This window comes from Neophocaena asiaeorientalis, unplaced genomic scaffold, assembly GCF_003031525.2.
Source record: "Neophocaena asiaeorientalis asiaeorientalis breed wild unplaced genomic scaffold, Neophocaena_asiaeorientalis_V1.1 scaffold332, whole genome shotgun sequence".
In the NCBI taxonomy this organism is placed as follows: domain Eukaryota; kingdom Metazoa; phylum Chordata; class Mammalia; order Artiodactyla; family Phocoenidae; genus Neophocaena; species Neophocaena asiaeorientalis.
The window spans coordinates 6,110,005-6,122,308 of record NW_020173111.1 but is presented as its reverse complement, the minus strand read 5'-3'; the positions used below and the strand labels follow the sequence as shown (position 1 = coordinate 6,122,308).

General features: G+C 37.4%; 1 protein-coding gene and 1 pseudogene across 1 annotated transcript in view; one reads left to right on the top strand and one right to left on the bottom strand.

Moving 5' to 3' along the window:
• Positions 1 to 12,304, bottom strand: part of FBXL2 (F-box and leucine rich repeat protein 2) — an 80,359-nt gene that overhangs the window by 50,097 nt on the left and 17,958 nt on the right. The window lies entirely within an intron of this gene.
• LOC112398751 (60S ribosomal protein L31 pseudogene) lies at positions 1,792 to 2,173 on the top strand (annotated as a pseudogene).

Genomic DNA, 12,304 nt, shown 5'->3' with positions numbered 1-12,304 from the left:
CTGCATCTGTGTTCACGAGAGATATTGTTCTGTACTTTTCCTTTCTATAATATCTTTTTCTGGTTTTGGTATTAGGGTAATGTTAGCTTCACAGAATAAGTTAGGAATTATTCTGCTTCTATTTTCTGGATGACAACGTAGAGAATTAGTATCATTTCTTTCTTATGTTTGGTAGCATTCACCAATTAAATCATCTGGGTCTGATGTAGTAATTATATATATGTAATTGTGTCTGAAATGTTGGAGAGTATGTTGTAGACACGATGTTCATTTACCCCTAAAATACTCACATACTTCCTAAAAACAAGGACGTTCTTTTTCAGAAACACAGTACAATTAACAAAACAAGGAAAACTAACACCAACACAATACTATAATCTATAGATCTTATTCAAAATCTGTCAATTGTCCCATTAATGGTCCTTAAAACAAAAGAAAAACTTTTTTTTCCGGCCCAGGATCACATATTGCATTTATTTGCCACGTCTCTTTAGTCTCTTCTAATCTAAAACATTTTTTCAGTCTTTATCTTTCATGACTTTGCTACTTTTGAAGCATATAGCCAGTTACTCTGTAGAATGTTCTGCCATGTGTCTAATATTTCCTCACGATTAGACTCAAGTTATAATTTTTGTCAGGAATGCCACAGAAATGACATTGTGCTCTTCTTGTGCATTACATCGGGAGGCATATGGTGTACATTTGTCCTATTAGTGGTGATGCCAACTCTGATCACTTGGTTAAGATGATTTTTGCTGGAGTGCCCCATTATAAAATTACATTTTTTCCCTCTGCAATTAATATATATCTTGTGGGAGATTAGTTTAAACTATGAAAACGTTTTGTTTCTCACGTCATACCTTCACATATCTCATTATTTCGAAACTGGTAAATAAAGGAAAAGAACGTCAAGCATTTATCCTGCCTTTCTTCTACATAAACTGTATCACTGTGTAATCAAACAGAAGTGAAGTAATTCTTTATAAAAGCATTCCATATCATATGATATCATTTATACATGGAATCTAAAGAAAAGGGGTACAAATGAACTTATTTACAAAACAGAAGTACAGTCATGGATGTAGAAAATAAACATGGTTACCAGGGGATAAGAGGCGTAGGGATAATTTGGGAGATTGGGATTGACATATACACACTACTATATATAAAATAGATAACTAATAAGAACCTGCTGTATACCACAGGGAACTCAATACTCTGTAATGGCCTATATGGGAAAGAATCTAAAAAAAAAAGAGTGGGTATATAACTGATTCACTATGCTACACACCTGAAACTAACAACACTGTAGATCAACTATACTCCAATAAAAAAAAATTTTTTTAAGCAGTCCAACTAATAAATGAAGAAAAAGAATCAGAATATCGTCATTTTGCAGCCCCAATAAGTTAATGATCTAGGCAATAAGCATACATAGATGCCAGCACAAAAAAAGGAAACCAAACATTGTGTAACTCCTAATAAAAGAACACACCACCACATAGTCTTACTAAAGGGATAGAACCTGAGTCTGATCAAACCTCTGGATCCAGCTGTCAATTTCCAAGAAATACAGATAAAGGAAACATGCTGAAATTGCACCATGAGGCTGCAATTAGCAAAACCCAGACTGTGGGAACTTCCACAATACATATCAAATAACCCAAGTTCTTCAACAGATAAAACGTGTAGAACAGAAGGAGATGGACAGGAGACCTGTTGATTATTAGAGACTTAAAGATTTATTAAATGAGCAAGACTAGCTGTTTTTTCCAACTGGAGCCCAGCAGGATGACTCCCGCAAAGAAGGGTGGCAAGAAGAAGGAGGGCCAGTCTGCCATCAACGAGGTGGTGACCACAGAATACACTATCAACATTCATAAGCACATCCATGGAGTGGGTTTCAAGAAGCGTGCCCCTCAGGCACTCAAAGAAATCCAAAAATTCATCATGAAGGAGATGGGAACTCCAGATGTACACACTGACACCAGGCTCAACAAAGCTGTCTGGGCCAAAGGAATAAGGACTGTCCCATACCATATCTGTGTGCGGTTGTCCAGAAAAATGTAATGAAGATGAAGATTCACCAAACAAGCTCTACATGTTGGTTACCTACATACTTGTCACCATTTTCAAAAATCTACAGACAGTTGATATGGATGAGAACTGTTGATTGTCAAATAAAGTTATAGAACCGCCAAAAAAAAAAAAATGGGCGAGACTAAACTGTAATGACTAAGGATGCACATATGGATGATAGATCTATAAAGAAATGAAAATACAGTGAAAGCTATAAAAGTCAAGAAAGTGTTATTTCTGGAGAGGGAAGCAGTTATCATTTGGATGAGAAATGGAGGTGCTTCTTTGGTGACTGGCAAAGTTTTATTTATTGACCTAAGTGATGGCTAGGGTATTTGTCTAATATTTGTGTTTTGTGTGGTTCTCCAACTATATATTATACTTCATAATAAAAACATTTTTAAGAAAAAAGTTTCAAAGAAGCAATAATGGAAATTGATAAATACTTGAAACTGAATAGTAAAAAGAAACACTAAACTTCAAAACTTGTGAAATTCAACAGAAGTAGAGCTTTGAGACTATCGCTCAAAGAACTTATCTATTATTAGATGAGGGAGCTGAAAAATAACTAGCTAAATGTCCAACTTAGGCAAGCTAAAGAAAACACAGTTAACCCAAAGAAAGACAAAGAATGGGATTTAAAAAGCTAGGAGTGGAAATCGTTAAAAAAGAAAAAAGAAAATAATAAAACCAATGTCATCAAGAAGACAAGAGGATGCAGAGAAAAGGGAACGCTTGTACACTGTTGGTGGGAATGTAAATTAGTTCACCTACTACAGAAAACAATATGAATGTTCCTGAAAAAATTTTAAATAGAATTACCATATGATTCAGCAATTCCACTTCTGGCCATATGAAATAAAAAAAGGATATTGAAGAGATATATGGCCTCCCATGTTTACTGCAGCATCATTTACAAGAGCCAAGATATGGAAACAATGTAAGTGCCTGTCAACCGATTAACAGATAAAGATGTAGTAATACTTACAATGAAATATTACTCAGCCATGAGAAAGAAGAAAATTCTGCCCTCTGTGACAACATGGATGGATTCTGAGGACATTACACCAAGTAAGATAAGTCAGAGAAAGACAAATACTGTACGATATCACTTATATGTGGACCTAAAAGACAAACTCATAAAAATAGAGTAAAATGGTGGTTACCAGGGTCTGGGGGGAGGGGGAATAGTACAGATGTTGTTTAAGGATACGAACTTGCAACTACTAGATACATAAGTCCTAGAGATCTAATAAACAGTATAGTGATTATAGACAACAATACTGTAGTATTAAGACCAAACATGCTAGGAGACTAGATCTTAATTATTCCCATCACAAAAAATAAATGATAATTATGTGGTGTTCGTAGGTAGCTAACACTACAACGGCAATCATATTACAATATATAAATGTACCAAATCAACATGTTGTACACCTTAGATTCATACAATGCTATATGTCAAATACAAATACATATTTTTTAAAAACTATTACCACCTTTGGAAGCACTGGCTTTATCAAGAGCTGTAAAAATGTTCTCCTCCTTTGATCCAGTAATTCCTCTTCAGGAAGTTATCATAAAGAAATAATTCAACAAAACAAAAAATTTTAATTTCAGCATTATCCAAAATTTTATTTCAGCATTATCTAAAATTTTTAAAAAGCAACAAAAAGGTTAAGTAAATCATGACATAAACTCCATGGACTATTAAGCAGCCATTGAAGTGGTAATTATGAAGAGTATGTGGTAATAGGGAAGAGTAATCATTAAATGTTAGGTAGGAAAAAGCTCAGAGGAAAATGCTACGTTCCAAGCACTTCCAACTAAGCACAAATAAATATATATATGGGCCAAGAGTAGAAGGAAAATAAACTGTGCAAGATTTCCCAAATACAGCATGATTTTTTGCAAGCTGTTTCCTCTGCCTTGAATGTTCTCACACACACAGGCATACATATGCATACACACACATAAGTATACATTCAGATACATTCCCATATACAAATAAACATGCCCAATACACATACTGCCATACACAAATATATACTAATGTACACAATGTTCTGGGCATAAAAACAGATACACAGATCCATGAAACATAATAAAGAGCCCAGGAACAAACCCACACATATATGGTCAATTAATTTATGACAAACGAGCCAAGACATACAATGGGGAAAGAACAGTCTCTTCAATAAATGGTGCTGGGAAAACTGGACAGCCATATGTGAAAGAATGAAACTGGACTCCTGTCTTACAACCACAAAAATTAACTTAAAATGGATGAAAAGACTTGAATGTAAGACCTGAAACCATAAAAGTCCTAGAAGAAAACATAGAGGGTAAGCTTCTTGACCTAAGTCTTGAAGATGATATTTTGCATTTGACACTAAAAGCAAAGGCAACAAAAGCAAAAATAAACAAGTGGGACTACATCAAACTAAAAATCTTCTGTACAGCAAAGGAAACCATCAACAAAATGAAAAGGCAACCTACTGACTGGGAGAAAATATTTGCAAACCATATATCTGATGAGTTAATACCCAAAATCTATAAAGAACTCATACCACCCAATAGCAAAAAAAAATTCAATTAAAAAATGGGCAGAGGATCTAAATAGACATTTTTCCAAAGGCGGCACACAAATGGCCAAGAGGTACATGAAATATGCTCAACAACACTAATCATCAGGGAAATGAAAATCAAAACCACGGTGAGATATCACCTCTCACCTACCGGAATTGCTACTATCAAAAAGACGAGAAATAAGTATTGGCGAGAATGTGGAGAAAAAGGAACGCTTGGGTACTATTAGTGGGAATATAAATTGGTGCAGCCACTATGGAGAACAGTATGGAGGTTCCCCAAAAATTCAAAAACAGAACTACCATATGATCCAGCAATTCCACTTGTGGGTATTTATCTGAAGAAAATGAAAACATAACCCAAAAGATACACACTATCATGTTCACTGTAGCATTATTTACAACAGCCAAGATATGGAAGCAACCTAAGTGTCTATCAATGGATGAATGAATTAAAAAATGTGAGATACAGATACATACATGAAAATTATTCAGCCATAAAAAAGAATGAAATCTTGCCATTTGTGACAACACAGACGGACCTCAAGGGTATTATGCTAAGTGAAATAAGTCACACAGAGAGAGACACATACCATATGATCTCACTTATATGTGGAATCTAGATAAAAAAAACAAAACAAAACTGATCTAATAGATACAGAGAACAGATCTGTGGTTGCCAGAGGTGGTGGGAGGGTGGGCAAAATGGGTGAAGGGGGTCAAAAGGTACAAACCTCCAGTTATAACATGAATAAGTCATGGGGATGTAACATACAGCATGGTGATTATAGGTAATAACACTGTACTGCATATTTCAAAGCTAAGGGAGTAAATCTTAAAAGTTCTCCTCACAAGAAAAAACGCTCTGTAACTATGTACAGTGACAGATGTTAACTGGACTTATTGTGGTGATCATTGTGCAGTATGTACAAATATCAAATCATTATATCATACACCTACGTCAATTATATATATATATATATATAAAATCTCAATTTTTTTAACAAAAGATTAGATTTACTGTGTTATGCAACATAAAATCCAGGACAAACACAAGAAATTATAACATGCTTAAAGAATCTATATACACACTCAAGAGGGAGAGAACATGGCCCTAAACATAGGGAAAGTCTTAGGTTGAACTAGGTGAAAGAAGGGGTGAGCAAAAGATTAGCACTTTCTCTATAAATAACAAATGCTGGAGAGGGTGTGGAGAAAAGGGAACCCTCCTACACTGTTGGTGGGAATGCAAGTTGGTGCAGCTACTATGGAGAACAGTATGGAGGTTCTTCAGAAAACTAAATACAGAATTACCATATGATCCAGCAATCCCACTCCTGGGCATATATTCAGACAAAACTACAATTCAAAAAGATACATGCAGCCCTATGTTCATAGCAGCACTGTTCACAATTGCCAAGACATGGAAACAACCTAAATGCTCATCAGCAAATGAATGGATAAAGAAGGTGTGGTACATATATACAATGGAATATTACTCAGCCATAAAAAAGAATGAAATAATGCCATTTGCAACAACACGGATGCAACTAGAGATTATCATACTAAGGGAAGTAAGTCAGAAGGAGAAAGACAAATACCATATGATGTCACATATGTGGAGTCTAAAATATGACACAAATGAACCTATCTATGACACAGAAACAGAATCAGGGACAGAGAGAACAGACTTGTGGTTGCCGAGGGGAGGGGAGGGATGGAGTGGGAGTTTTGGATTAGCAGATGCAAATTATTATATATAGGATAAACAACAAGGTCCTACTGTATAGCACTGGGAACTATATTCAATACCCTGTGATAAACCATAATGGAAAAGAATATGAAAAAGAATGTACACATATGTATAACTGAATCACTTTGCTGTACAGCAGTAATTAACACATTGTAATTCAACTACACTTCAATAAAAAATAAATTTAAAAAAAAATTGGCACTTTCAAGAAGGAGAATGAACATGGGAGAGAACAAATTAGAGAATGACATTTTCAGGGACTGGAAATAACTCAGAGTTGCCAGAGTTTACAAGGAAGTTGGAAAAGAGTGAGAGATGAGATAGAGTAAGAGATAATAAGTGGACAGTTCTGGGAGAATAATTTAAGTCATAACAATTTACATGGAATTTACACTAAAGGCAACAGGAAAGGTTTTAAGGAGGAGAGAAGCAAAATTAGTAAGATAAAAAAGAAATTAATAGAAAGTTGCAATAATAATCGCAGTGAATAAAATACTTGTTTTAATCATTAAAACACCAAATTATCCTCTTAAAAAGATTATTAAATGGAGACACTATTTGAAAAAACTGGATGAAAAGATGTAGATGATACAGTAGTATTAAAAACAAGAAAGGGGGTCTTCCCTGGTGGCGCAGTGGTTGAGAATCCGCCTGCCAATGCAGGGGACATGGGTTCGTGCTCCGGTCCGGGAAGATCCGACATGCCGCGAAGCGGCTGGGCCCGTGAGCCATGGCCGCTGAGCCTGTGCGTCCGGAGCCTCTGCTCCGCAACGGGAAAGGCCACAACAGTGAGAGGCCCACGTACCGCAAAAAAAAAAAGAGCACAATGAGATGCTATTCTATACTTAAGACATGTAAAAACACTAAATTTTTGAAAGGTACAACTCAACTGAGTCTCTTAGCCATTGTCTGTATGAAGGCAAATTGATAAGACCACTTTGGAAAAACAACATTACTATATGAAGTTAAAAACTTGTACAGTCTATGACCCCCAGCAATTCCACTCGGAGCGAGTGGAATTTCATACATTTATTGGCCATTTATATTTCTTCCTTTGTTCAGACCCTCTTCAAACTTTTTCTAAGAGCTAATCCACCTCTTTCTTAATAATTTTTAACAACTGATGTATGTGTGTGTGTGTGTGTGTGTGTGCGCGCGCGCGTGTATGTTGAAGAAGATAGCCTTTGCTTATAACGTGTATTCGAATTATTTCACCTACTACTATGCTATTTATCTTTGGTATGGTATATTTTGCCATATTTTACTATTCAAAGAATCAAACTTCCCAATCTTTTCTGTTTTAACTACTGAATTCACAGCTTTTAAATTAAAGGTCTCTAACATAACTTTCCAGGGATAAAGCTCTGGAGTAGAATGTACTAGATCCATCCTTCCTATCTATGGAGCTCTACTGGTGTTTCATGCCACCTCAATGTACATTTAAAAATCCAAAGGCATCATCAGAGTTCTAATGTATAAGCATAACCCCAACCGAGACTAAGGAAGATTTGCCTCTGCCATGATTTGGACTTAGATGTCAACCCTAAAACAGTACATAATAGTATACAGAGGAAGGGCCTTTAAGCTTCTGCATCTGATTTCAACACACGTTAATTTGGTCCTCATGCACGGTAAAAATAAATAAATAACAACAATAAAAATGAACAAACCAAAAAAACCTCTTTAACAAAAAAGAAAAGTCTGCATAGATGTTTAAACATGAATTCGTAATATGTACCCCCAAAAGATCATCTTACCTGTTAGGCTGCCTTGGAATATATATAAGGCATCACAGGCAGCAGGAGGTGTAGGTACCAGTCCTTGAAAAAGTCCATGGAGTGCTGCAACCAACCAGCAGGCAAGAACACCCACTCAGAAAAAATCTATGAGTTTTTTTTTTCATCTGATCATCTTACTGCTAGTTTTAAGACTACCCGATATTATTAATTCACAGATCCCTTCTGTTACCCATTTCTAGTTTGTACTTAACAAGTTTTACATTTGCCTTTTCTATCCTGCTTTTACTTATAAAAGATATTCGAGTTCTCCCTCTCTATCCTTCACTCTCACACAGTTCGACAAATAGCTTGTAATTTTACTTCATTTTATAATTTTCCCTAGCAAACTAGTACAACTGCCAAATTATAGGTAATTATGTAGTTGATTCCATTTGCCCGAAATGATTAGCCTAACCTCTCCTGTTTGAGGCAATCAAACCTTCCTTCATCAAGCCAACAAACATGATCAGGATTTAATTTTGTCATGGATCCACATACTTTTTTTTATTTTTTATTTTTTGGACATGCCGCACGGCATGTGGGACCTTAGTTCCCCAACCAGGGATCGAAACTGCACCCCTTGCATTGGAAGCTCGGAGTCTTAACCACGGGACCGCTGGGGAAGTCCCCACATGCATTTTAAAAGGAAATACAATTATACAGATAATGGTGATTTAGTTTTTAAAAATATGTCTAGGGGCTTCCCTGGTGGCGCAGTGGTTGAGAGCCCGCCTGCCGATGCAGGGGACATGGGTTCGTGCCCCGGTCCGGGAGGATCCCACGTGCCGCGGAGCGGCTGGGCTCACGAGCTATGGCCGCTGAGCCTGCGCGTCCGGAGCCTGTGCCCCGCAACGGGAGAGGCCCCAACAGTGAGAGGCCCGCATACCGCAAAAAATAAAAAAAAATAAAAAAAAAAAAATGTCTAATAAGAGGTTTATTATTTATTACTAACAAAAGCCATGTCTTCTCAGAACGTTTTAAAATATTTACTGCATGTAGCACTCCCTATTCCTATGAAGTTTACATGCATTTTCATTTCATCACTAGCGCCTGAGAGCAACCATAACAGAAGTAAAAACTTAAGGTCAAACAAATTAATATTAAAATTTATAATCTGAGTTGTGAGCTAATATTTGCTCATATAAGACTTTTCTCAAAAGAGGAATGGTTCCTTCCAAGAGACTGCCTTTTTTATAATACAAATTAACAGTTGTCATAATACCACCACTATTCTGCTCAAGCTCCAGTAGTTGTCAGTTTAATGTCAGATGGTAGTATGCAATTTCCATTGAGACTGAATTAGTGTAGGTTGATGAAATGAAGCACCGGGCTACATTAACTTACTTAATAATCAGGTATTTTACTGAGACTGTTATCAGTAGCATATGTTAAGATCCGTATCAGGACAGCTTGCTTTTTTCAGTTGTTTGTATTAAAACCAACTGCACTGTCAACAGTATTTATTAAGTATTCAGAGATCCAAAATTGATATTAATTAATAATAATAAGAGGGACTTCCCTGGTGGTCCAGTGGTTAAGAATCCACCTTCTAATGCAGGGGACGCATGTTCGATCCCTGGTTGGGGAACTAAGATCCCACATGCTGCAGGGCAACTAAGCCCATGTGCTGCAACTAATGAGCCCACACACTGCAACTACTGAGCCTGTGCACTCTAGAGCCCGTGCCACAACTAGAGAGCCCACGTGCCGCCACTAGAGAGAAGCCCACGTGCCGCAACAAAAGATTCCGCATGCTGCAACTAAGACCTGACGCAGTCAAATAAATAAATAATAAATATTTTTTGGGCTTCCCTGGTGGTGCAGTGGTTGAGAGTCCGCCTGCCAATGCAGGGGACACAGGTTCGTGCCCCGGTCCGGGAGGATCCCACATGCCGCGGAGCGGCTGGGCCCGTGAGCCATGGTCACTGAGCCTGCGCGCCCGGAGCCTGTGCTCTTCAGTGGGAGAGGCCACAGCAGTGAGAGGCCCGCGTACGGCAAAAAAAATAATAATAATAATAAATATTTTTAAAAAATAATAAGAGATAACATTTATTTAACATTTATTAAACGCCAGGTACTCAGAGCCAGCCAACAACCCCCTAAGGTAAGAACTATTACTATTACAGATATGGGAAATTATGGCCCAGAGAGTGAAGTCACTTTAAGGTCACACAACTAGTAAATGGGGAGAGCTGAAATCTCAAGCAAGTTTAGCTCCAAACTACAGACAATGACAACGAGGACAAATACATGCAAGGAGAACCCAACTCACTAACAGATATAGACATTACAACAAACTATATATTCCCATTGTTATAAGCATTATATAAGTGACTCCCTAGGAACAGTAAAATTACAAGCTATTTGTTGAACTGTGGGAGAGTGAAAGGTAGAGAGGGAGAACTCAAATATCTTTAATTTATAAGTGAAAGCTGGATAGAAAAAGCAAATGTAAAAGCTTGTTAAGTAACAAACTAAAAATGGGTAGCAGAAGGGACCTGTGAATTAATAATACCGGGTAGTCTTAAAACTAGCAATAAGATGATCAGATAAAAAAACTCAGATTTTTTCTGAGTGGATTCAAAGTGATATAGAGAGATGAAAAGTGCATAGTTCCAGGTACTTCCCTGGTGGTTCAGTGGATAAGACTCCACGCTCCCAATGCAGGGGGCCTGGGTTCGATCCCTGTTTGGGGAACTAGATCCCGCATGCATGCCACAACTAAGAAGTCAGCATGCTGCAACTAAAAGATCCCGCATGCCGCAACGAAGATCCCGAGTGCCGCAACTACGACCAGGATCAGCCAAAATAAATAAATAAACAAACAAACAAACATTAAAAAATAAAAAAATCACATAGTTCCAGGTTTGTTAACGGTTCCAGAGGGTAAGCTGAAGCTTCACTTGATATGATCAGTAATGGAAGCTAGCAGAGAATTTAAGAGGGTGGTAACAGATGCAGTAAAAAATGGCAGAAGAGAAAGTGACCTTGGCTGCAAGCAAATAAGATTATCGTACACTCAAGGAATTCACACCTATTGATGAAGTAAGACTGAAAGTAAATAGAAATTCAACGAGAACAGGAACAACAGTCTGCTCTGTCACAAAGTAGTCTACTATATGAAGTAAAAATGTAAGCCTAAGACAGACTGAAAGTATGAAGACATCATTTATCTTAGCAAAACCAATCAACACTTAAGCTCCATGAGGTGGGGAATTTGTAGCACTCACTCACTTTGTTGTGGAATTAACGAACGATGAAGATGTTCTGCTTTGGTAACCTGGCTCAAACCCTTCTTCAAAATTTTGCTTAAAAAGGGTAGCCGGGAAAGGGGAGAGCTGCTACTATTGAGAATAGAAAGTCTGAGAGTAAAATGGCAGAAACGATTTAAAGACCAACAAAAATTAATATCTGGCTAGAGTTAGTTTTGAGAAGGAAGAGTCAGAGAAGACCTGTTGTGGCAGTACTTTAAAATTTAAATTCCCTTTACAGACTCCAAAATTAGAACAGAAGTGGGAATGCAAATCTATGAACATTTGCTCCCAAATGACAATTCTTTTTTAAAACTGATCTATGTATGAGCCTTAGCATAATTCAAAAACTATAACTCCAGGATTTTTGAAAGCTGGGTCCATCATGGATGTTTAAAAGAACTAATATTTCTAAAACGGCAGTTCAAAAATCACACTAGCATGGAAAGTGATGTAATTCCAACACTCGCCCCGCCCCCCACCGGCCCTTTTTGGTCAGTAGGTAGAAACAGTACCATGGCTGAGTACAGTATAAAAGCTAACCCTACCAAAAGGGAAAGAATATTAAGTTAGCAGCCTTGAGTCAAAACAGCAGCAGTATTCAGGAGAAGGGTGGAGTTTAATCACACTCCAGTGTTAAATGACTAACATGGGTCGGTCTGAAGCTGGTTATGAGTCCCCAGGGTAAAAATGACATATTCACATTACAGTTTGATGTCTGTGCTAGAAAAATGTTCAGACCAGGAATGAAACATTGCACAATTCTGGGAAACATCACTCACTCTGTGGTCTGGTGTGGATGGCATCGCCGACCGCTGCATAGTAACAGCCAGCCCACCCTAACCACGCTGGTTC